The 24513-nt window shown below is 36.2% G+C and overlaps 1 protein-coding gene across 1 annotated transcript in view; it reads left to right on the top strand.

Moving 5' to 3' along the window:
• The window catches only part of LOC140143876 (muscleblind-like protein 1), a 485567-nt gene that overhangs the window by 197213 nt on the left and 263841 nt on the right, over positions 1-24513 (top strand). Inside the window, exon 5 of the mRNA XM_072165702.1 lies at positions 5139-5183. The gene's annotated coding sequence lies outside the window, so the exon portion shown is untranslated. The remainder of the gene's footprint in view (positions 1-5138; positions 5184-24513) is intronic.

Raw genomic sequence — 24513 nt, 5'->3', positions numbered from 1 at the left:
TTTTTGGGTCATATTTGGAACATTTTCATTTAAAAATAATGCCATATATGTGACCTGCTCCCACAAAACCAGACATAAGTCACTAATTTTGAAAATTTAGTTTTTGATGTCATCAATTAGTATAGGTCTTCAGCTTTCATTTGATACCAAAATTATGTTTCTGGGACATGTGGTCCTCATTCTACGGTCTTTCAACGGGAAGGGGGGGGGGGGGGCGACACATAAAAAAAGGCAAATGGCTTTAAAGTTGGCTTTAAAGTTGAAAAATGACACATGTGTTATTAAAGGACTTGGTTGGGCTCAGAAAATGCTAGACTTGCCGTATCTCAAAAAGGCTAAGTGCGACTTATGGCGGGTTTCATCAGAGCGGGTCACATATTTGGGAGATATTTTGTAGCATGCATATATGTGCACAATAAATTGGACTACAGCTGTAGGGGTGCTAATTAAGGGCGCTAAATTAGGTCATATACAGTAGTTCATGCATCAAGATATTTGAAAGCAAGTGCATCAGTCATGTGATGCAGAACTACAAGCAGGCATATCATGAATGAGGCGGAAAGGAAATGCGAATACAAACGCTTTCTTATCATCTCCAGACTGGCACTATTCATGAATCGCCAGACACCGTTAGAAATTCAGCGTATTAAGAACCATTGAAATTCACCAACGTGAAATTAACTCACTACCGTAGAGGTAAAGTCATAAGAATATAAGGTAAATGATTTGACATCTAAAAGTCGCAGCAAGTAATGATGACAAATGTGGTGGTTTGTTAATGTGCGCTGGCTGGCATTTGACAGATTGATGATTTCATCATGTCTTCGAGATCATGAAATTTTAGTTTATAAAGATTCAGAAAATTGCGACATTTTATAAAGATATTTTGAATTTAGTTTTGCATACAAAGAGTACTAAAACATGAGTATGAAGTATGTATAGTATGGTTTGTTTTTTATGTTGTTGGTTAAAATTTGTGTTTGTGGTACATTTGAGTGTATCGGTCGTGTTTTGCCAAATAAATAAGTTTAGGCCTATGGCGTATATTCATGAGGTTGTGAGCATTGAATAATGCCTAGATATATCCTGCAAAAGTTTTGATAGGGTTTCAATTTATTGAAAACAGAGAGCCATCATAAAGCTTATCATACAAAAATATATTTTTTGATTGTGGTATTTTGGGATCATAAGAACCACAGGTTATCAGCCATATTTTGCACATTATTCAAATGCTTTGGGCTATTCCAGTTGAAATCCATACCCCCTATGGAAGATATGACCTTAATCTTCCACACATGGGGTGTAGATTTTCAAATAGAGTCATCCATTCAGGTATACCCCATTTGAAATTCACACTGCCTGTGTGGAAGACTTAAGTCATGTCTTCCACAGGGGGTGTATGGATTTCAACTAGAATAGCCTTACATGCCTATTCTGAATTATGCAGTCATAGAATTTAATGAAACAAATTTTGATATTTCTATTTTCATACTGAAGTCAACTTGCATGTGCAGAGCTAATGTAGCATGATAACATAGTACATGTAGTAAATGGGAAAATGAAGTATGTTATCGCACATTGAATATGTGGATTGATGTGAGGGAAGATATTGCTATTGGCTGGTGTGTCAACTTACGCAGTTCACTTGAAGTCAGTTAAGTTGATTTATGGGCCTGTATATAGCCCACGGTGGTGCTGTTTTTGCGTATGTTTTTTTCTGCTGTGAAAAAAACCACTGTTTTTTTGTCTCTTTGCCACTGATTTTTTTTGTTCTTTGTAATAGCCACATAAATATGACACCCAATCAGACCAAAGTCGGCAAGAATGAAATTGAGATATCTAGCCAAAAATAAGCAGCAAAAACAAAAAAACAATCTTTGAAGGACTGAGTACTCTCGTGGTTCATTTGTCCATCTCAAAATTTGCCATGGGGAGAGCGGAATTCTGATTTTGTATTCTATAGAGATTACCTATGAAATATATGTACTCTCTAAATGTAAAAGAGTGAAAAACTCACTCCCGAAAAGAGTGATTCACTTATAAGACCACTCAAAAAGGAGTGAAATGTGTTTTTTAACTTTAAAACCACTCAAAAAAGAGTGAAAACCACTCTAAAAATGTGTTGTCCTTCATTTAACTCCTTGAACGAGTTGAAATTCACTCTTTTAGAGTAGTTTTCACTCTTTTTTGAGTGGTTTTAAAGTTTAAAAAACCATTTCACTCATTTTTGAGTGGTTTTATAAGTGAATCACTCTTTCGGGGAGTAAGTTTTTCACTCTTTTACATTTAGAGAGTATGTTTCTCAATGGTATGATTCTCCTTGGCTTGAATGTTTTAGTACTCTCTAAATGTGAAAGAGTGAAAAACAGCTCAAAAAGAGTGGTTTTTCCACTCCTCCTTGGAGCTGTATGAGTGACCACTCCTTTTAGAGTGAAATTCACTCTTCAAACAGAGTGAGGAAATTCACTCGAAAAAAAAAGAGTGAATAAAATCACTCTTTAGGGAGAGTGAATTTCACTCCAAAAGGAGTGGTCACTCATACAGCTCCAAAGAGGAGTGGAAAACCACTGTTTTTGAGTTAATAGCTCTGAAATAAAGAAGTGAATGAGACTGACAAAAAATAATCACAGAAATAGGCACAAAATGTTCATTCATTCATGTATTTTTGTGAGCAAAGGAATTACAACACAATAAGTATTTTTACTTGTTAATTAAGGTTAAAATGGTAATTTTGGCATGCTTAAAAGCTTAGTGATGTAGGACTAAGGCCTAGCATCACACATGCAGGTAGACGTGCTGTACTATAGTAAAGCCTTTTGGAGACTGGTCAGACATAGAGGCCTATAGTCCTCTGTGACTTTTGGCATCACACATGCAGATATAACATGCTGCAGTATATAAACATGATAAATTAGAGACTGGTCAGAGATAACATGCCTGGCCCTATGGCCTAAGCCTAGCTAGGTATGGCCTGGCCTTGCTGCATGTGATCCTGTGGCTACTGGTATGTATAGCATGACTAGTGCATCGGACTCGGAGATGTGATCGGGTACATACTAACAATTAAAAGGCTGACGCAGTATAACAAACATTACAATTATTACACAAGTACACTCAATCATTTACAGGTTTATGAAGTAATACATGTACCAGGTATGCATAGCAGTCCATGAGTGTGCCACCGTAATGCCGGACGGACAATGTGAATCAATGTGTTCAACAAATGAAGAAGCTTCATGGGTACAATTATCACCTTTGAGATAGTAACATCAGATTTTAGTTGTCGATTACAATCTGCAATGATTCAACATATAAATAAAATAGTTCAAAGTATACTTACCGACGAAAATATTGGCTATTTCTTCGCCAAACTGCCTCGCCCATTCCTGACTACTGATAACGATTAATTCGCCGAATGAATAATCACAATTTTTTCATGCGAAAATCCGGCTTTCTGATTGGCTGTACGAACTGTGGATTCACTCCGCAAAGAGTGATTCTGATTTCACTCTGAAATTGAGCGGTAATTTTGGATCACTCTGTAAGGAGTGAATCTAGATTGACCGAGTAGAAGCTTTTTTTCACTCTAAAAGAATGACTAACCGCTCGAATAGAGTGAGAATGAAATCACTCCAAGTTCCGAGTGAAATTTTCACTCTTTTACATTTAGAGAGTAATATTTATAAAAATCCTTAAAAGAACAGTATATTGTGGATTTATGTGAATCCAAAAGTTGCAAATAATAAATAGCTGACAGTGATTGAAAAGTTGCATGTAGAAAAGATTTAAACCTGATAACACATCAGTATGTTCAGTAACTCAATACAAAGAAACACAAAAACTTTCCAATAACACTATGGGCCAAAATTAGCCTCATGAACCAATGGCATAGTTCATAACCACCATTCAACTCTGATAACTGAAAATTTGACCTCAAGTTGTGAAGTATGAGTTTTTGTACCGAAAATATTCAAAGCTCATTTTTATAAGTGTACAAACATGTTGGGGTTAAAGAGCTGTGTACTGATGGATGAGCATGTAAGTCATCTGCTCAGTGCCAGGAGTGGGTTAGTAAAATAGCTGCCATGTGAAGCTAACATGTGTTAGATGAGTACATATACTGTGTGTAAATTGCCAAATGTTCACAGGGCAGCTATTTGCAATTACCCACTTCTGGCACTAAGCAGTCGGTATGAGGTCCTAGCATAACCATTGTGTGAACATTTTGATTGCTCAGTGCCAGAAGTGGGTAAATGCAATAGCTGCCATGTGTAACTGCCATCATTAGCACCAAGCTTGAAACGTGGTGGGGGACAATCGGTCTGAATTGTCAAAAAGTGGGTGAAAAGAATAAAAAAGAAGCCATTTTGCTGAAAGGTGGGGGGGGGGGCACGTCTCCCCTTGACGCCAATGACTGCCATGTGAAGATGGGTACAATATACTGTGTACAAATTGCAAAATGTTCACAGGGCAGCTATTGTTATCATACTTAAAACAGATTAGAATGCTGTAGGCGCTGATGTTGCACAATTCAAATTTGCCCCAAAAATTTCCATCTTTGTCACAATAAATCAACTCGGTTTGACATCAATAAAATAGGTGCGTTTTAATTAAATTACGTACCTGTGCCGCATATTAAGTAGGGTGTTATTTGCATATTTGTAAGCGCTTTTACATGGGTGATTTACAACATTTTGTATGTTAATTGATGTTTTTGATATCTTCTGTTGAAAATCTAGTTTTTGATATTAAAAGTTGGTTCAGATGACTATATGGCATTTTGATTAAATTATGAAATGATCAAAATATGAAACATTTGGTAAAGTCCAAATTCAAATCACATATATTTGAATATCCAGTATTTGAATAATGGATGTATACAAATGTTATGTTATATCATCTGGATTTTGAAGTCTGCAGTAATTATTATATTTATGCATATATAATAGTTTGCAAAATATAGAGAAAACATTTTAATATAACTATTCATATACACATAATTGCATTCAGTTATCCATATAAATTGATAAAAATAGCATTAATACAGACATCTAAAGTCAAATGAATTTCAATCCTTTTGAATATGGACTTAAATATACCACATGTGTTTACCAAAGATCTTTTTTTGTATATTTCAGAACTTGCACTAAGGTTTTCACACAGAGGTCTTGCTATTTAGAGAGGTATGTTGTACTTTCTTTTTAATTATTAATGAAACTATTAGTTTGTGAGTGTATCCGTCTGTCTGTGTGTCTGTCTGTCAAAGCCTATTGCATAAGTAGTGACATAAGAGTAAGATGAGAGACTTCAAAAAAAGGTGAGTTTCATTGAAAATGTACAGGAGGGTTTATAACAAAATGTAAGGAAATGTTCTAGGGCCTTTATGTGGAACCTGAAGCAGGATTTTAGCTAACCACCCATCCACCCATCATTTTGGACAGGCAATTTGCTCCTAGGACAGGCTATATTAATGCCAGTGACATGTTAAATTCTGTAAACTCAAAATAAGAGCAGCCTAGCAAATCAAGGCTATAGCAATAGCTATTTGAACTGACTAAACCGCCGCCAGAGGGGACAGAAGTCTGTTGTTTGTTGGTTTTTTGTTTTCAAGGTCAAATTTTGGACAGGTAGTTTTGGTGAAAATGATGGTAACTTGTCAAATCCTAGCTAAGACCCTGTCATGAAGTCTGACATTATTGCAATTATCTTCAGACCAGTGTTTCATTTTTAGCACTGAATGAACTGGTATTATAATATCGATTGAAATATAAGTGATGTAATTACAAGCATGATGACTTAATACTTCTTATGTAATCATGGATATTCATGATCCAGTCGATTTATATTTTTGCAGCTCATGTGATCTTGTATAAAAAGTCAGTCGCAAATTCTTGTCTATAATTGCACCCATGCTCAAAATCAGCTGGAAATGTAACTGTGTTTTCTTACATGTTTGAAATCTTCTAAATTGCCTGCATGCGTTGGTTAGTAATGTATAAATTTTATCACTTTAAAAGGTCTTTTAAGACCTATCCATATCATTGTTTGATATTTATATGATACAGTAGGCAGTGTTATTTTAAGTACAATTACTAGCTCAGTAAAGTGAGTCGTTTCACATAAAATACTGTTTTGCCTTGGTTATGTCAGGTGCACAGATAATTTCGAAAAGTATACCTAATTCCCATTCTTTTTTGGCTTCAATTGTTTATTAATGTAGTTATTATGTATGAAAAGCAATGGGCAAATTTGGATATTTGGGCCATCAATCCATCTGTCCATTATACTAGTGCAAAGTCAGATTAACCCTAACAAGCCTGAGTACTACAAAATTCTACAAATAACTTCATGGCGCATGCATGCATCCCACAGGATGTGATGATGCAATTACCCTAAGTGATATATAGACGAATTCGCTGGCCGGCCAGCGTAAGACCCACGGCTAAGTGTTGGCGGCCTACTGCTTGGCATGCGAGGGGTCTGGAGTTCGAATCCCACCCAGAGCCAACAACTTCTTTGTCCATTTTCTCTCTTTATTTCTGCCTTCTTACCCTTCAAGTCTCCAAAAAGCCCTTCGGGCATTAGGGTTAATATCAAACATGTTAGGGTAAAATAGTATGATGTAATCCATCGCTATTTGGGATGGTGTCACATCATATTGTTATATAGATTGTCTTTAAACTTGGTAGACTGAGAGTATTAGCTATAAGACTGCTCGGCCTTATTATCTGAATTTCCTTTGGTCATCAACAAAATGGCAAGAATCTTAATAGGTGTTGATAAACTGGGTTTAACACATGTGAGTTAAAGTTAGACGTCAGTGGACAGCGTCACGTTGCATTAGAGCTTGAAAACTGACATTTGCGACCCATTTCCATAAAAACAGTAACATGGTAAAATTGTACTTTTAGAGATTTTGATATTATACTGCACAGCTAGCAAAAACAGAGTTTAGCATTTAAACAACTTTTCTAAACACGTTCTTGCTTTCACATTGTAAACATGTTTAAATACAAAACATGTTAAGAGTGTTGATGGATGTTATGTTTAGCCATTGAACATTGATGCTTAGAAACGTAATGTTAGCTTCTAGGCATGTTTACAAAGTGAAGAAAAGAATGTGTTCGACGACTAAACAGTTTTTGGAGTATGTGAAGATGAGCTTGACAATGATGCAAAATTTGTTTTTGTACCACACCTGATTTTGAAGATATGGTACTGTAGATATGAGAAATACAGCAGCCCTTTCAGATGTATGTAACCAGTTTTCATGGTATTATTTAAGGGCCTTTTGCCGACATGTTGCAGGTTTTGTAGGAGCAAGTAACACATTTGAGTTAAAAGTTAAACGTCGGTGGACAGCTTCACGTCACATTAGAGTTTAGAAAGTGACATGTGATCGCATGTTAAATGTTGATCCACCTTGGCCTATTGACATTTTGTAAGGAATTGGATCAAGAGAAGCGTTGATGAGATAGAAATCCGGGGGGTTCATGCTTTTGGTTTGCGCAGGGATGCACGGCTGGCGTTCAGAAATTTTGGACCCAAATCAATAGATTTTTACCAAAACCCGAGACCCAAAAGTATAGATTTGAAATGATTTCTGACCAAAATTAAGTCATGAAGTGTCTTTTGGACAATTTTCACAATGTTTTACAACAAAATCATAATAGTAGGTACATTTTTGAAACTTTTGAGAACATTTTAAAAATTTAGTTTTCTGCAATTTTGCGACCCATCGTTATGCCTGAGAGCTCTAAAAATGCTACCCTTTTCAGCTCACCCAACTGAGGGACATGCATGCTTACATTCTATCTTGGAAAGATTTAACTTTACCAAATCGGGATGGGACTGGGAATCGAAACCCGGGACCCCTGTAGCTATATTTCAAAGTAAATCTATGTACCACTCCACCAGTGAGGTCGGGTTTTGATTTTAATCTGATATGAATAAATTGCAATATGAACATGTTGCTATTAACTGTCGAAGTAATAAATTGGATTAACTACCATAGCAATGGATGAATACAATTTTGACTATATCACCCTGCACTACAAGTAGGTTGCGTTCATCACCTGCGTATGTCTGCAATCATTGATTGAATACAATACTGCTCTTTTCAAAGATACTTATCTTACCGGTGCGAGTGATCAGAATGATATGGTTCAATGCATAGGTACTGCGTGAACATTGTAGTGCAAGGCGATATAGTCAATAATTATTGTATTCATCCATTGCTATGGTAGTTAATCTGATTATTACGTCACTTCGATAGCGAATATAGAGACAGTGTGATGTCATCACTGTACACACCTTTCCACAATGAACCCCCCTGATAGAAGCTTACCTTGGAGAAAGATGTGTGAACCTGTTGAATTATTGATTCACTTTTATCATCATATATGTTCCATTAACTGTCCTTAATCAGAAATGTCAAGGAGAGCTGTCCATGATGGCAATGAATGTCAGAAAATTAGAAGAATAAGAGAAAAACAAGGGAAAACACATGATATATAGCTCTATTTATAGTGCGCTATGCTAAACCCACAATGATTAAGAATACTTTATGGAGATGACATTGGTCCAAGGCCTTTGAACCAATTTAGTACAATTTAAAGCTTTGCAATACCCTAATAAACCTACACCTAGGATAACCATTGCAGCCAGGGTCAGCTGTTTTTGTTCTTACATGGGTATAATTCAGGTCATGGCGGCCTTGGATACTAAATAAACCATTTTAGCTTCATTCAAAGCTACACAAAAGTGCAGTACCCTAATAAACATACATCTAGGATAACTATTGCAGCCAGGTCAGTTCTCCAAGCCCTTGCACAGGGAAAACAGGGCAAACAGCATCACGTTGTATGTCCTAAATGTCATGTTGGCCCAAGAAACACTGTTTTAACACTAAGATACAAGCGTTATTCTTTTTGTCAGTTTACAAGATTGATCCCAGAGAATGCTGTTACTTTCCTTGATTCGCTCAAAGGAATTTTATCCCTGACAGCAGAGGACATCAATAACTTCTGTTCACAAACAAAGTAACATTGCCTAGGCTCAAACCATCGGAATTTGTTTAAGAGAATTTTCATCTTGGACCAGAGGAGGTCAGAAAGTCATTGTTCCTCGCAAATTAAGTGAACCTCTGCCTTGAAGGGTTTTGACCATTTGATATTATATTCTTTTGTGGTACTGCTAGTGGCAGTAAAAAGTGCTACCTGGAATATCATCACACCGTTAGTTACATTTATTAAAATGTAGAGTTGGATACAAGCAAGGAGAGAATATGTACAGTAGCTGCTGGATATGAAACTGTAAATAATATTAAGTCGTGTTCACACGTTTGGACATAAGTCACTTATTACCGGTAATAAGTGACTTATTACCGGTAATAAGTGACTTATGTCCGACAGTGTGAACATGACTTTAGTGTAGGAATGACCAGTACAGCCATGGTCAATTATCTCAAAAGAGGTCAACAATTAAGTTGTTGTGTAATGGTTTATGGAATGATATATGGCCATAGTGGTCACCGACGCCTGTAAAGTGTGCTAAGGCTTGTGGATCTCACTGCACTTTAAAAATATTTTATCAGCAGTATATAGCAAAATTAGGAGAGCATATATTTGTTGATGTATAGTGCATTTATAGTCTTCAAATCACCGTGCTTTAAAAAAAATCAGCAGTAGTTATCAGAATTAGTAGAGCCTTTGTAGTAGAGATATTTGTTGATTTGTATAGTCTTGGGAACAATTATCATCAGTGGTTATCAATCTAAAAAAGAAGCCAAGAGTGCTATACAGTGAATTTGAAAAGCTCTAAAATGGTGATTTTGTTAAGTTGTAGGCAATGCACCAATGGTCATCAATCTCAAAGAGAGTTCAACAATAGTGTTATCAGCAGTAGATAGCATTCATGAACAGCTCTGTAATGGTGATAGTTTTGTTTAAAAAATACAAATTTGGTCCACTATCTCAAACAAGGTCAATTTGAGTGCTATCAGGAGTAGATAGCAGAAGTGTGAGAGCCTTTGTAGTGGTGATATTTGTTGATGTGTATTATCTTGGGAACAATTATCATCAATGGTTATCAATCTAAAAAAAAAGCCAACAGTGCTATCAGCAGTAGATAGCAGAATTTGAAGAGCTCTAAAGGTGATTTTTTGTAAAGCAATGCACCAAAGGTCATCAATCTCAAAGAGAGTTCAACAGTAGTGTTATCAGCAGTAGATAGCATTCATGAGCAGCTCTGTAATGGTGATAGTTTTTTGTTTAAATAATGCAAATTTGGTCAATTGTCTCAAACAAGTTCAATTTGAGTGCTATCAGCAGTAGATAGCAGAATTACGAGAGTCTGTATACAATGGTGATATTTGTTAATAAGAAAGTGGAGGGATAAATGCATCTCCAATGAATGCAAATCTTCAACAAAATCCATCGGGTGCATTACAAAGTGACGGATCTGCAATTTACGGTAAAATCTCGGAATTGATTCTTTCACAGATTTTTGTAGAACATGAATCAAAATTTGTTTCTACTAAATTATCCTTGCTATTCTTGTTGAAATTCAAGTTGATTCAGGCACTTTGAGACAAAATTCAATCAGTACTACCAGAAATATCTCGTCAGAAATTTAGTACGAATTATACCAGAAGGCAGCCACTTTGATTCGATCAATGAATTCGGCCAACTGGCCTTTTCACCGACAATCAAAGGTTCTTAGGCCATCGGAAGGTGAGCGAGTGCTTTATTATCAACATCAAGAAGCAAGAAATACCTGCTGCTTTAAGCAAAGACCCCGGCCGGCCGGCAGACCATCCATCTAACCAAGCTGCCAATTTGAGATTGGATGTTTTGCTAAACCATTGATTTTTCATGAAAAGTTGACACCGTCTCAACCGAGTGCATTTATACAACCTGTCTGTTGTGACATTCTAGGTGGCTACTTTACAGAATCGGGATTTAAGGTTAAATTAATCCCAGCATGCTGTGTGTTGTCTGGAGGTGTATCTTAACAAAAGCAGACATGTAAACTAGTACGGTTTCTCCATGTTTCATTTGATATGGTAGTACGGTCACCCCAAACTTTACGAAGCTTCGTAAGTCTCAAAACTGTTTGTAACTTGTTTGTTTTAATTTACTCCCAAACAAAAGACGTGTTAGGTAGCCAGCAAAGTGTTATGTGTAAGCGGATTATGACCATGTCAACTAGATCACACTTTTGAGTCCAGCCAAAATGATTGCCACACAAGGTGTACAGCATGCTGGCCCCTTTGCCCCCACTCCCTTTGTCTAGCCACTGCTAAAATTGTACAAATACACAACACTGCAGTCAGTCCGTGCCTGAGACAAGAATACCAACATTTTTGGTATTCATGTTTCAGGTCTGTGATGTATTGAAGTTGCAGTGCACTATGGGATCATTGTCCCTCTGCATCTGATGTAGAGCCTTTTTAACTTGACTATCCCTACACCCTCTGGCAACGCAATACTTTACAAACAAAATTTGCAATCAGTTTTGATTATTCCTTGATATTCAGTCAAATATTCCGTCAAAGACTACCTCAAGGACTACAGAATCAATACTGTGTATGTTTGTACTCATGGAATGAATATTCATGCTGATTTTAAATGTGGTGTTTAAAAGTTGAAAGTTTTTTTAGCATTTTGTAAAATCAGATGTACATTCTAAAATTTGGAATAGATAATGTAGTTTTGTTGCACTGTCTTGATACTACGTACTTTGAATAAACCTGTGTACATACAGTGCTTATAGAAATCCAATAAAACAGCCATAGGTGTCAATTGTCTTTTGGGAAAGGGGCTCGTAATTGGTCAAAGTAACTTCCGGAAAATGCAAATGCATACTATTGGGACAACTATGTGTTAGTGCACTAACATATTTTATAGTTACATGGTGTAATTTGTATAAAGTGCAAAGAAATTGTCTTCTAACAATTACGAGCCTTTTACCAAAAGACCGATTTTGACACATATGGCCATTTAAATGTAATTATATCATATAAGCATTGCATGTACACAGGTTTATTCAAAGTACGTAGCATCAAGAGAGTGCACACAATTCGTTCACAACTACATTAACCGTTGCAAAATTTAGAGTGTATCTTTTTGTAGTTGTGATGCAGTGGGTCATGTCGTAACATTGATAGGACTTGAAGAAGGAAAAACAACAACTGTCTTGCATTTCTTGGTGTATTTATTCGGTTTTGTTGATCTAAATGCAGCAGCAACAGGCTAATTTTGTCTCAAGAGCAAATCTGGTGTATTTAACAAAAGTGGTGTCCTGATTTGGAGCCACCTTTGTATGTGTTTGTTTGTTAAACTACCCGGTGTCTTGTACGCTTTGATCAGGCTGTTCTAGTTGATATCTGTACACCTCCTATGTTAGACATGACCTTAATCTCACACACAGGGGTTGTGAATATCAAATGGGGCTACCTGAATGGGTGGGGGATCTATTTGAAATCTACACCCCCTGTGTGGGAGGTTAAGGTCATGTCTTTCATAGGGGGTGTATGGATTTCAACTGGAATAACCCATTCCATAATGATATGACAAAGCTAAATGAGTCTTTTGTCGCTAATATTGATTTTGAGTTTAATAGCAACACTGTTTTTGCAATGTCCGTCCTTCTGTGCTTCCGTCCTTCCGCCCGGATGCTGTATCTCATGAATGGATAGGCAGATTGACTTCAGATTTTCAGGATAGGTGGGTCATGGTCAGAAACTCTGGCTACTTTTTTTGATGTTCAAGGTCATATACTGAGGTCAAATGTCATTTGAGGTCAACAAGTTTGTAAATTAAAATTTGGTCTTATGAATAGTTCAAATCCTATTCTAGTGGTCATAGCTGCACTATTGGAACCCTCCTCTATTGATGTTGTTCAAGGTCATATACTGAGGTCAAAGGTCATTTGAGGTGAATTTGTAAAATACCATTATTTAAGGGGGCAGGCAGGATCACTCAAAGTGGGAAATTTGAAACATTATTTTGTCTTTGATGTCTGGGTCTTATCTAGATTGAGAAAAGGATCAGTTTTAAAATAAAAATCCTAAGTGAAGTAAAAACAAAACCAAGATTCAGTGAATTAGAAATGACAGAAAAATGTACAGATTTCTATAAGACAAGAGTAGACCACATTTAAGCAGTTTTTGGAATATTGCTTATTGAGATGGTTTGAATATTTAAGGTAATGGTTTGCTTGTTTGTGTCAATCAACCCCCACTTTTTGTCCAGACATGATAAAAGGTTACAAAAAGATGAACAAGCCAGTTTCCTTTACAAAATGATGTGAGAAAACTGCAGGAACTATAAAAACGGTAAAACATCCTAATGTATTTGCAAAGAAAGAGTCTAAATGTGGTAATTTCTGCTATCTTCTATTTTCACCTGTTTTAGCTTATTAGCTAAGTATACCTGTCGGCTAAAACCAATGCTACCTCTCAGGAAATATGATAATTTTCTTCCTTTTTCTCTCTCTGCTACAGTAGCCAACTATCATTGTGAAAAACCACTGTTAGATAGATGCCCAGGCGTATCCCCAAAGGAAATAAGCTGTAATTAACCCATCCGCACGAATGGCGAGTGCGCTGGACAGCGGATGCAAAAAAATTGTAAAATTTTCAAAAATTTCAGAATTTTATATTTTCATGCCCATATTTGGAATATACGCTGAAAATGCATTCAAATGAGTCCAAACAAGCCTAGTATTGGTTCAGCGGTTCTTAAGATAGGTGGATAGATTTGTGGAAAATTTGATATAAATCTGCATGTTAAAACGGATCTAGCCTAGTGCGAAGGCATTAAGATATTGCAGTGTTATATAGGTAGAGATGTTGCAATCACATTTATTGGTAAAATGACACTTTTCTCCCGATCTTCTTCTTCAGTGAGTAGGGATACTAATATTGCTATGTAAAGACCAAATGGTCTTATACATTGTTCCTGGGTAGTGTGTGCCAGCAATAATCATGTTAATTTCATTACGATGAGTCTAGGTGAGACGAAATCCGATGTTTTGTATCAAAACCCTTTTATTCTCTGTAGTGTGTCTAGGAATAAAAGATTTGCTTTTTATTTTCAACAAGATGATGTGATCAAGAAAGCTTTATATTAGCTGTAGTGGTTTGCATAATGCAATGCTTAAATATTTGCATTTATATCAATAATTGAGATTCTTGCTAGTTTCATGCTTTTTTTATTCTTTTCACTGATTCATGATAAAATAAGAAAATTTGGTAGAAAAAAAGGAGTGGGTCAAAAATGCAGTAAAATAGTGCTTACCACTTAGCTGTTTTCCATTTTCTCTGAAGTAAAGTAGGTAATGGGGATATACATCCTGCACAATAACAAATAAACACAATGGGGAACATTTGCTTGCTACAAGAGGAAACTGAATATAATTAATAACAGAGAAAGAACAGTTAACCAACCAAAGTGTTACAATTAAACAAGACAACAAATAAACACAAATCCCTACCGGCACACAACCCAACTTGGAAAAAAAAGCAAGGGAATGTGCCAGCAAGTGATTCGACCCACAACCTTCCGATCACTAGACGTATATGCTGTATCCCATTAGGCTACCAGCTCCTACTGATAAACGGTGGTTAAAACCGGGTCTAATGTAAGCAGTCGGGGTATACAATACACACAAACAAATATTATGCAAGTACACAAGTACAGGAAATCAGTACTGATGCTTAAAGTCGTATGCAGACTCTGAGTATTAGACGTATAATATTTGATGTAACATATCTACGTTATTTAATCTAGTCCCATTCTATTTCCAGTAATGTTTAAGTTCTAACGAATGTTTGATGACCAAAAATCGATAATATGTTACATATAATATCTAGCAGAAATATTTATTGATTTTACGTCATCAAACATTCGTTAGAACTTAAACATTACTGGAAATAGAATGGCAATAGAATAAATAACGTAGATATGTTACATCAAATATTTTACGTATAATAAAAAGTCTGCATACTGCTTAATTGTTTCCCCAGCATAATACGAGTAATAGAAATTTGAATACATCTCTGATGCACCCCATCATACATGGGTCACATCACATGTATTGCCCAGAGAATGTCAAGTAAAATGGTTGTAGGGTAAAGGTGCGATTTATGCTAAGCTGGTAATGTGAGGCATTAGTATTTTGGTGCATCATGCCCATTTGGTCATTCTAGGCATGGACAGGCCATTCCCAGAGCTGACAGGTAGTCTTATCTCATTTACAACCCAACCTGAGTGTGAAACCCTCTTCATTATCAGTCTCCATTATTAAGACATCACCCAGTCACTCAGAGTTGCCAGGTACTGCATGAAATCACTCATTTGGGCTCCTTCTCTAGGCATGGACAGGCCGTTCCCAGAGCTGACAGGTAGTCTTATCTCAATTGCAACCCAACCTGAGTGTGAAACCCTCTTCATTATCAGTCTCCATTATTAAGACATCACCCAGTCACTCAGAGTTGCCAGGTACTGCATGAAATCATACATTTAAGCTCCTTCTCAATGTCATGAGTTGGCTTTAGGACTTGACTGTTCCAGTTAAAAATTGAAAATATCCATGGCCCATTTGGAAGACAAAACCATAAAAATTATTCTTCCATGCAGAGAGTGTGAATTTCAAAGATTTGAAATCTACATCCCCTGCATGGGAGATGTCTTCCATAGGGAGTGTATGGATTTCAACCGGAATAGCCCGTTATTTTGCTAAGGCTTTCTTTAGCCGAAATCTTCATTTGCAAATCTATTACTTTAATCAGACCTTCTTACAAAGTTTCCGATGAGCATTTCACAGTCTAGGTGAGAGGAAATCTGATGTTTTGTATCAAAGCTCTTTTATTCTCTGTAGTGTGTCTAGGAATAAAATATTTGCTTTTTGTTTGCTTTTTATTTACTGGAAAGAAGTAAAAATAGAGGTTTTAAGGTACATTTGCATCTGACATCAGGGAAATTAACTCTCTCTAGGAGGGTGTTGACTGCAGACAACAAGTTTCCTGTTTTTTATATAAAAATTTAAAAAAATCAGAATTGTAAATATTTATTACCATATTTGGAATCAGCATGAAAAATGCATTAAAATGAGTACAAACAAGTCTAGTATTGGTTCAGTAGTTCTTAAGATAGCTGTTGACATTTTAAGGCAATATCTCAAAACTTTTTTTATGTTGAAACATATGGTTAAGACACAGTATTAAATTACTTGACATCTACACAGCCATGGAATTCTGTCTTTTCAAGTATAAATACTGTATCTGCTTTGTTAGTCCCAAGCAGATACTGTGTTTTACTCCGGTGGGGTCACTCAACTTGCAATACTGACCGCACGACCGTTACCAAAATCACGGAAAAAGGGGTCATTTTTAGGACTTGTCCGCGGACAAAATTGTCCGTGAAATTGGAAAAATAGGGGTGTTTCATCGCACAAATGTCCGCGAAATTGAAAAAAAAGGGTTCTTATTATTTTCTATGTAGGCCCTATCTCTGATTTATATGCAAGGGGTAGTACTTGAATTCTGTGATGCCCTGATTATTATTGAAATTATAAAAGCCTCGTCCTTGAAATGAAGAAATAGGGTCATTTTGGCAAATGTGTCCTCGGAATCTAAAAAATAGGGGTGTTTCAAAGTACCATTTTGTCCTTGTTTTGGAGTAAAAAAGGGGGTAGAATTTCATGATTTGTCCTTGAAATCGACTGCGAAAGGGGGTAATTTGTACTTGTGGTAACGGTCCTACGTGTCCCCTTTGCCAGGGAGTGACCCCACCGGGGTTTTACTTCAGGAGCAGACTGATTCAGAAGTAGCTCTATCCCAATTAAAAAAACAGTATCTGTATAGACTGCAATAGCTGCCCCATAGATATTTAGATAATTTCTGCATTCTGTTATGTATACATCGAAGAAATACGACACTTGGCAGCTATTGCAGATAGGCCTAAAACCCTCAATTTTTACTCTGAGAGTTGACTGAGAAAGTCATGTGCCTCCTAACTGAAAAGACAGTATCTGCCATGTTATGTATTCGCATATACTGCGTTTTGATGTAGCAAGGGCAGAGTTATATATGCCACACATTGTCTTTAAATGGCAACCTGACATCCTTGTACTTGGGTTATCTAGCACTCTGACAGACAGACAGACAGGCAGGTCCCCCTGCCTACCTGCTGTCTTATAATGCTTTTAGTAGGCCTCTACTTGAGTCACATCTTAACGAACCAAGTTGACAGTCTCCTCTCCGTCGGTGTGGTTCATATCATACAGTCAACGGTGTGGTGATGTTGATGACCTGATGTGTTCTGGGGTTGAGGTTTTCATACATAGATTCAAGCTGACATTCTCACTTCCATTGGCATGGTTCATATCAGGCAGTCATCGGTATGATGATGTAGATGACCTGATGTGTTCTGGGGTTGAGTTTTCATGCACCTAACCAAGCTGACAGTGTCATCTCCATAAGCATGGTTCCTATCATACAGTAATCAGTGTGATGATGTAGATGACCTGAAGCATTTTGGGGTTGAGTTTTCATACACAGAATGTAATTTTGAAAGAATTTTTAGTTGGCAGAAATAGAAACAACACATGGCATACCTTTTGGAGGGCACCATGTACTGTGGAATTGTGGAATTAGTTCTTTTTAGCTTTTAGGTAGTAGTTTGCTGTTGTTTCAAATCAGGAATGCAATTGCGTCATTCATGGATCAGACAGAAGTACATTGCTCAATTTAAAACTTGAACTTGCTAGCCTATAATAGAAAGAGCAACAAGTTTCATTGTCTCCCGTTTCACATCCTGATGTATCATAATGCTATTATCAACAGACGATGAACTGCAGATGAAAAAAAGCACTCCCAACATATCAAGAAAACAGTTTTAAATTAGGACATTCCAGTTGAAATCCATATTCCCCCTAGACATATGAATACATGAATACAAAAGCCACCTAAGTCCATGCGAAGTTATTTTGAGAGAAAAAACCGTGTATCATTCCTTCAGTTAGATTTACCTGGTCAATATGGTAAGTTTTACGTGCAAATGAGTGGATTAACCTGTATTAGGTATGACGATTAGCATTTCAGGGACTTCGTGGGGTTCATTTTGGACTTAGGTGGTTTTTGAATCATATACAAAGACAACAATGTTAGAATGAGATTACCACTAGTAAGATAATACAAAATAAAGCACACAGGTATGTATAATGTTGATAAGCATTCTGCCATGTAATATAAACCACACACTTTCCTTTATTAAACCCATTTTTTGTTCAAAAGTCATTCTCTAGCAATGAATGTGTTACAAGTGGACTTTTATACATACTGGATTTCAATCAATGTGTTACAAGACTCAAATCATGGAATTAGGTGATTCTTTCATACATGCTATTTTTCACATGCCCAATAGACACAGAGGATGAATTTGAGTTGTTCTTTCATGCATATGACAGGCCTATGTATAGCAACAATTTCCCATGCTTAACTCAATTTGGCCAAAGTATGGACTTAGGTGGCTTTTGTATTCATATATTCATATGTCAAATGGAGTCATCCTTTCAGGTAACCCCGTTAAAAAGTCACACACTTTGTGTGGAAGATTAAGATATGTCTTCAATAGGGGGTATGTGGATTTTAACTGGGATAGCCCATTACACCCCTTTAGGTCAAGACATAGGACACTTTTAATCCAATCTCATCTTCCACTGAGAGACATTTGGAATGCATCTTGTACAAAATACAATTCTACAAACATAATTTTAATTTAAATTGCGTAATAATTCTGTTTTTCAGATAGTTACAAGTTTTTTATGTTCTGCTTACAAAGATCAATTTCTGCTGTATTAAATAGTAGTAATTTTCATATCAGTAAAATAAATTTGATGCAAGAATTTAAATATGTTACAATTACAATCTTACGGATTGGATATAAGTGAACTTAATCCCCTGGATATGATGTTGATAGGGGCTATTCATAATTTGTTGTACCCATATGGCTAAACATCTAAGGTACCTAGTCCCTGAGCTACCTGACTCTCTTAGCCTTAACAGCGAGACCTCTCGGTTGTCGCTGTTGTCGGGCAGCCATGTTTTGATCACAGGTAAACGGACAGGACATAATTATTTGCGCAACATTACCCAAAGCTGATTGCGACTTCACTTTTTTATTCTAAGCGTATCGCCCACTCCAACAACGTCTGGCTCAAATTAGAATCTGTCAAAGTCTTCAAGATATGATAAGTGGACAGTAGAGTTGTTAACCTATCGACAAGTTGCCATTTGAGGACTGTGTGATAGTCTAAGTTTGACCAGGGATAATGTTTGGCTATGCACCTGCATGCAGTAGTGGGTCTATTTTCACTTCATTCTTTGTATTTCTTTGACATGTTTAATGTGTTTTCCCATCTCCGAGTGCGTAATCTTGAATGAAAACAAGTTTGTGTACTGAATGCTCAATATGCACTTATGTGCCAACTACTCAATGCACAATATGCATCATTTGCCAATAGCATGTACTTGTTGCATGAGAAAATATAATAAGGGTTTTATTTATTTATTTAAAGATCAAAGTGTTATTTTTGTTTGTGTGAAACAAGTAATTTGTTATGTTAAAAATCATGTTCATCATCTCCGTCATCATCTCCATCTAGTCCATACTTCACTCCATCTCCATCTCCATACGTCATCTCCATCTCCATCTTCATCTTCATCTTCATGTCAATCTTCATCTTCATCTCCATCTTCATTTCCACCTCCATCTTCATCTCCATCTCCATCTCCATCTCCATCTCCATCTCCATCTCCATCTCCATCTTCATCTTCATCTTCATCTTCATCTTCATCTCCATCTCCATCTCCATCTCCATCTCCATCTCCATCTTCATCTTCATCTCCACCTCCATCTTCATCTTCATCTTCATGTCTATTTCCACCTCTAATTGTCACCTCCATTCCCATCTCCATCTCCATATTCATCTTATCTTCACCTTCATCTCCATCTCCACTTCATCTTCATCTTCATCTTCACCCCCATCTTCATCTTCATGTCCATTTCCACCTCTAATTGTCACCTCCATTCCCATCTCCATCTCCATATTCATCTTATCTTCACCTTCATCTCCATCTCCACCTCCACTTCATCTTCATCTTCATCTTCATCTTCATCTTCATCTTCATCTCCATCTCCATCTCCATCTCCATCTCCATCTCCATCTCATCTCCATCATCGCACATCGCCACCACCATCTCCAACTCCCATTTTCAACTCTATATCCATCTCCAATCCCATATCCATCTTCATCTCAACTTCCATCTTCATCTCCACCTCCATCTCTACCTTCATCTTCATCTTCTTCATCTTCAACTCCATTTCCATCTCCATCTCCATCATCACTCACCACCATCTCCAACTCCATTTCCAACTCTATATCCATCTCCAATCCTGTCTCCACCTCATCTCCATCTTCAGAGTAAATCTATTCCAAATTTCAAAGCTGACATAGCATATCATTATTATTATTTCTGGTCATAGATGTTGAATGAAGCATTTGTCAAATCATGACATTTCCGGCAGGTTTAGACAGGGAGGTATGGTACACATCTGTGAAAATAAAACATTTCAACAAAATGCCTCGATCCAAAACTAGTATTGAGAAAACTATGCAACGCAATATTTGCCCAATTGGTTGTTTGGTATCTATTGGAGCTTAATATGTTTAGCCCAGGTATGACAATTAATAAAAAATGTTTGTATGTGTGTAACTGTGGGGGAAATTACTGAAGTCAACCAAGTGTTGGAACATATAGAAAACACACAACAAATCGGTACATACACATGCTTGGTAATTTAAGCCTTCTGGCATGACAGGCTCACAAACTCATCTTTGGATCAGTGTTATAGACAGAAAAAATAAACAGTTTTGTGAATGGCATGCAACACAGGTAAATAGTTTGTATATTTGTATTTGAATAGAACGGCTGCTCAGTGCCAGAAGTGGGTAAGTGCAATAGCTGCCCTGTGAGCATTTGGCAACATACACACAGTACATTGTACTCATCTATACATGGCAGCTATTGCACTTACCCACTTCTGGCACTGAGCAGTCGAGAAAAGGTTTTCATAGTACTTCACTAGAATCTCAAACATGACAATCTCTAGGACACAGTTCCTTAACCCCAATATGTTTCTACACTCAAAGAATGACCTTTGGATGTGTTTGGTACACAATCTCATGTTCCACATCTTGAGGTCAACATTTTGAGTTGGTTTGTGTAGTGGAGGTCATTGAGCTATGTATTTGAGAGTGAGGTTATTGTTGCTCATAAAGTACTTGCATGATGTTGACATAGGGAGAGAAATGGATCATTGAGATTCCGAACATATAAAAAATCCGATTTTGAACTAGATATGACCTACTGGTATTTTGTAAGAAGACATCTTACTGTTAGCCAATATTAGAAAGAAGCTAAACTGTTTGAAATTGTTATAGCGCCAGTTAGAATTTAAAGGGGTTGAAAATGGTCAAATATTGATTTAGATTTAAGCTTTCCAGTTTCATGTGTCTGCCGTATGAGCCCCTTAATGTTGTTGTGATGACGATATATGGAAGTTGGTACAACTTTGATGAATGCATTTTTGGCATGTGGTTTAAATCCTCTTTCGTGCATTGTAAAATTTAAGGGGTCCATGCAGTTTTGATCTGACCCATTGGTCAATTTCAACTTGTAATTTAAGGGGTCCAAACCATCCAAAACAAAAAAGTATGGGGTCCCAAGATGCGCAGACACGCAAGAATGCGACCCCTGTATAGCGTAAAAATATAATTGCATGAAAATGTTCAGTTTTGATGGCATTCTATTTGCATCTACCTTTCTGGGCCTTACAATTGCTGGTTTCACCCAGAGAAGATCTTACCCTTCCCAGAATCCTTTGCAAAATGACCCATCACCTTATTACATCAAATGGCACTCTTATCACTTTGTACAGGTTCCATTTGCTTTCATGTTGAGAACAGACTGGCTAAACATGGATCGATAGTCAAGAGATAAACATATTTTGCAAGATCTGGATATGTTCTATTCACTGAGGTACTTTTTGTCACTATTGACCCATGTTACACTTGATAGCAAATCAGTACAGAAAATTGAAATAGGGGAAATGCATTATGAGAAGTGTAAGATATCTTGTCTAGGTATCACCTGAGTGGACACAATTTAGAAGGCTTGAAAGTGTTTTCCATTTTGACTCATTATATTATATAATGGAGGACCTATGCCATTGGATATTTTCACATGACACTTTTCATTTGCCATGTTATAGCCCTGATAATAAGCCAATAGAGTTCGTACTTATTTGGCCTCCACACTGCCATTGCTAATTACTTTTCAGTAGTGTTGCGAGGCTCAAATATGTCACAAAATGGTCCAAGTTTCAAAGTTTTAATTTGCATTCATATTTGAATACATTCAAATGAGTATAACCAATTAACCATTGTGTGCCTAGAAACATGTTTGAATTGCAAGGGACCCAGCAAACACAAAACGTTTTCGACATCATTCGCAAAAGGTTATAAAAGGTTGTCAGAAAACGTTTAAATGTCGGGTTATATAAAGGGCATATTAAGAGTATAAAACGTTTTCATAACCTTAAAAACATTTTTGATAATCTACTGCTCAGCAAACAAAATGTTTTACAGAAAACGTTTAAATGTCGGGTTATATAAAGGGTATAAAAGCGATTTAATAACATTCCAAAAGATTCTTGAAAACTTGATACAAAACATTCTAAACAGAATGTTATTTTGGAGTTGAAAAAAATATTTTGCGAAAAATGTTTGCCCAAAATATTTTCAATAACGTTTTAAAAACGTTTTCATGACCTTTATATAACCCGACATTTAAATGTTATTAAAAGGTTTTGAAAAAAACATTTTAAGAACATTTCTGTGTTTGCTGGGTTCAAACATTTTAACATAATGTTATTTAAGTATTGACACAATATTTGGCAAAAATGTTTGCAAAAATAGTTTACTATAACATTTTTGAAAACATTTAAAAATATTGTTGTAGTGTGTTTTCATACAAAAGCGTTTTAAAACGTTATCATGACCTTTATATAACCCGACATTTTAATGTTATTAGAACGTTTTTACCTAAACCAAAAGCCAAAATATAACTTATTTAAAACGTTTTTAAAACGTTTTTGTGTTTGCTGGGGAGCCAGTGGCATAAAACAGCTTTTTTAAAGGAGGAGAGCAAACGCAATGTGTGAGGGCAGGCCTGTAGCCTAGCCAGGAATTATTTGGGAGGTGATGCAGGGGTGTCTTTTTAACATTCTGCCCGCATAATGTCAATTTTGCAGGCCCACACCAATTTTTACAGGCCATTGGTCCCATATTTCAAACCCTGACCCTGTTGCGACCCTATCTACCCAGCAAACACAAAAACGTTTTAAAAACGTTTTAAATAGGTTATATTTTGGCTTTTGGTTTAGGTAAAAACGTTTTTAAAACATTAAAATGTCGGGTTATATAAAGGTCATAAAAATCGTTTTAAAACGTTTTGTATAAAAACACACTACAACAATATTTTTAAATGTTTTCAAAAAATGTTATTGAAAACTATTTTTGCAAACATTTTTGCCACATATTGTGTCAATACTTCAATAACATTATGTTAAAATATTTGAACCCAGCAAACACAGAAATGTTCTTAAAATGTTTTTTCAAAACCTTTTAATAACATTTAAATGTCGGGTTATATAAAGGTCATGAAAACGCTTTTAAAACGTTATTGAAAATATTTTGGGCAAACATTTTCGCAAAATATTTTTTCAACTCAAAATAACATTCTGTTCAGAATGTTTTGTATCAAGTTTTCAAGAATGTTTTTGGAATGTTATTAAAACGTTTTTATACCCTTTATATAACCCGACATTTAAACGCTTTTCTGTAAAACATTTTTGTTTGCTGAGCAGTAGATTATCAAAAATGTTTTTAAGGTTATGAAAACGCTTTTATACTCTTAATATACCCTTTATATAATTCCTGACATTTAAACGCTTTTCTGACAACCTTTATAACCTTTTTGCGTAATGATGTCGAAAACATTTTGTGTTTGCTGGGTACTGCTGATGATGTTAATGTTAAACTCTTTTGAAATAGTTGAGTTCAGTTGCACAGTGTTTCTCCTAGATATATATCAACTAGTAACAGTATTAGAAAATCATGCTATCTACTGCTGATAACACATTCCTCCTATATCAACTAACTACAACAGTATTTAAGAAGACTCATAATGCTATCTACTGCTGACAACACATTCCTCCTTTATCAACTAGTAACAGTATTAGAAGACTCAAAATTATGCTATCTACTGCTGATAACACATCCCTCTTATATCAACTATTAGAAGACTGTTGCTATCTACTGCTGATAACATGTTCCTCCTATATCAACTAGTAACATTATTAGAAGACTCATAATCATGCTATC

Source organism: Amphiura filiformis, unplaced genomic scaffold, assembly GCF_039555335.1.
Source record: "Amphiura filiformis unplaced genomic scaffold, Afil_fr2py scaffold_31, whole genome shotgun sequence".
Lineage (NCBI taxonomy): Eukaryota > Metazoa > Echinodermata > Ophiuroidea > Amphilepidida > Amphiuridae > Amphiura > Amphiura filiformis.
Note: the sequence above shows the minus strand (reverse complement) of the source record. Positions and strands in the feature narration are given on the sequence as shown.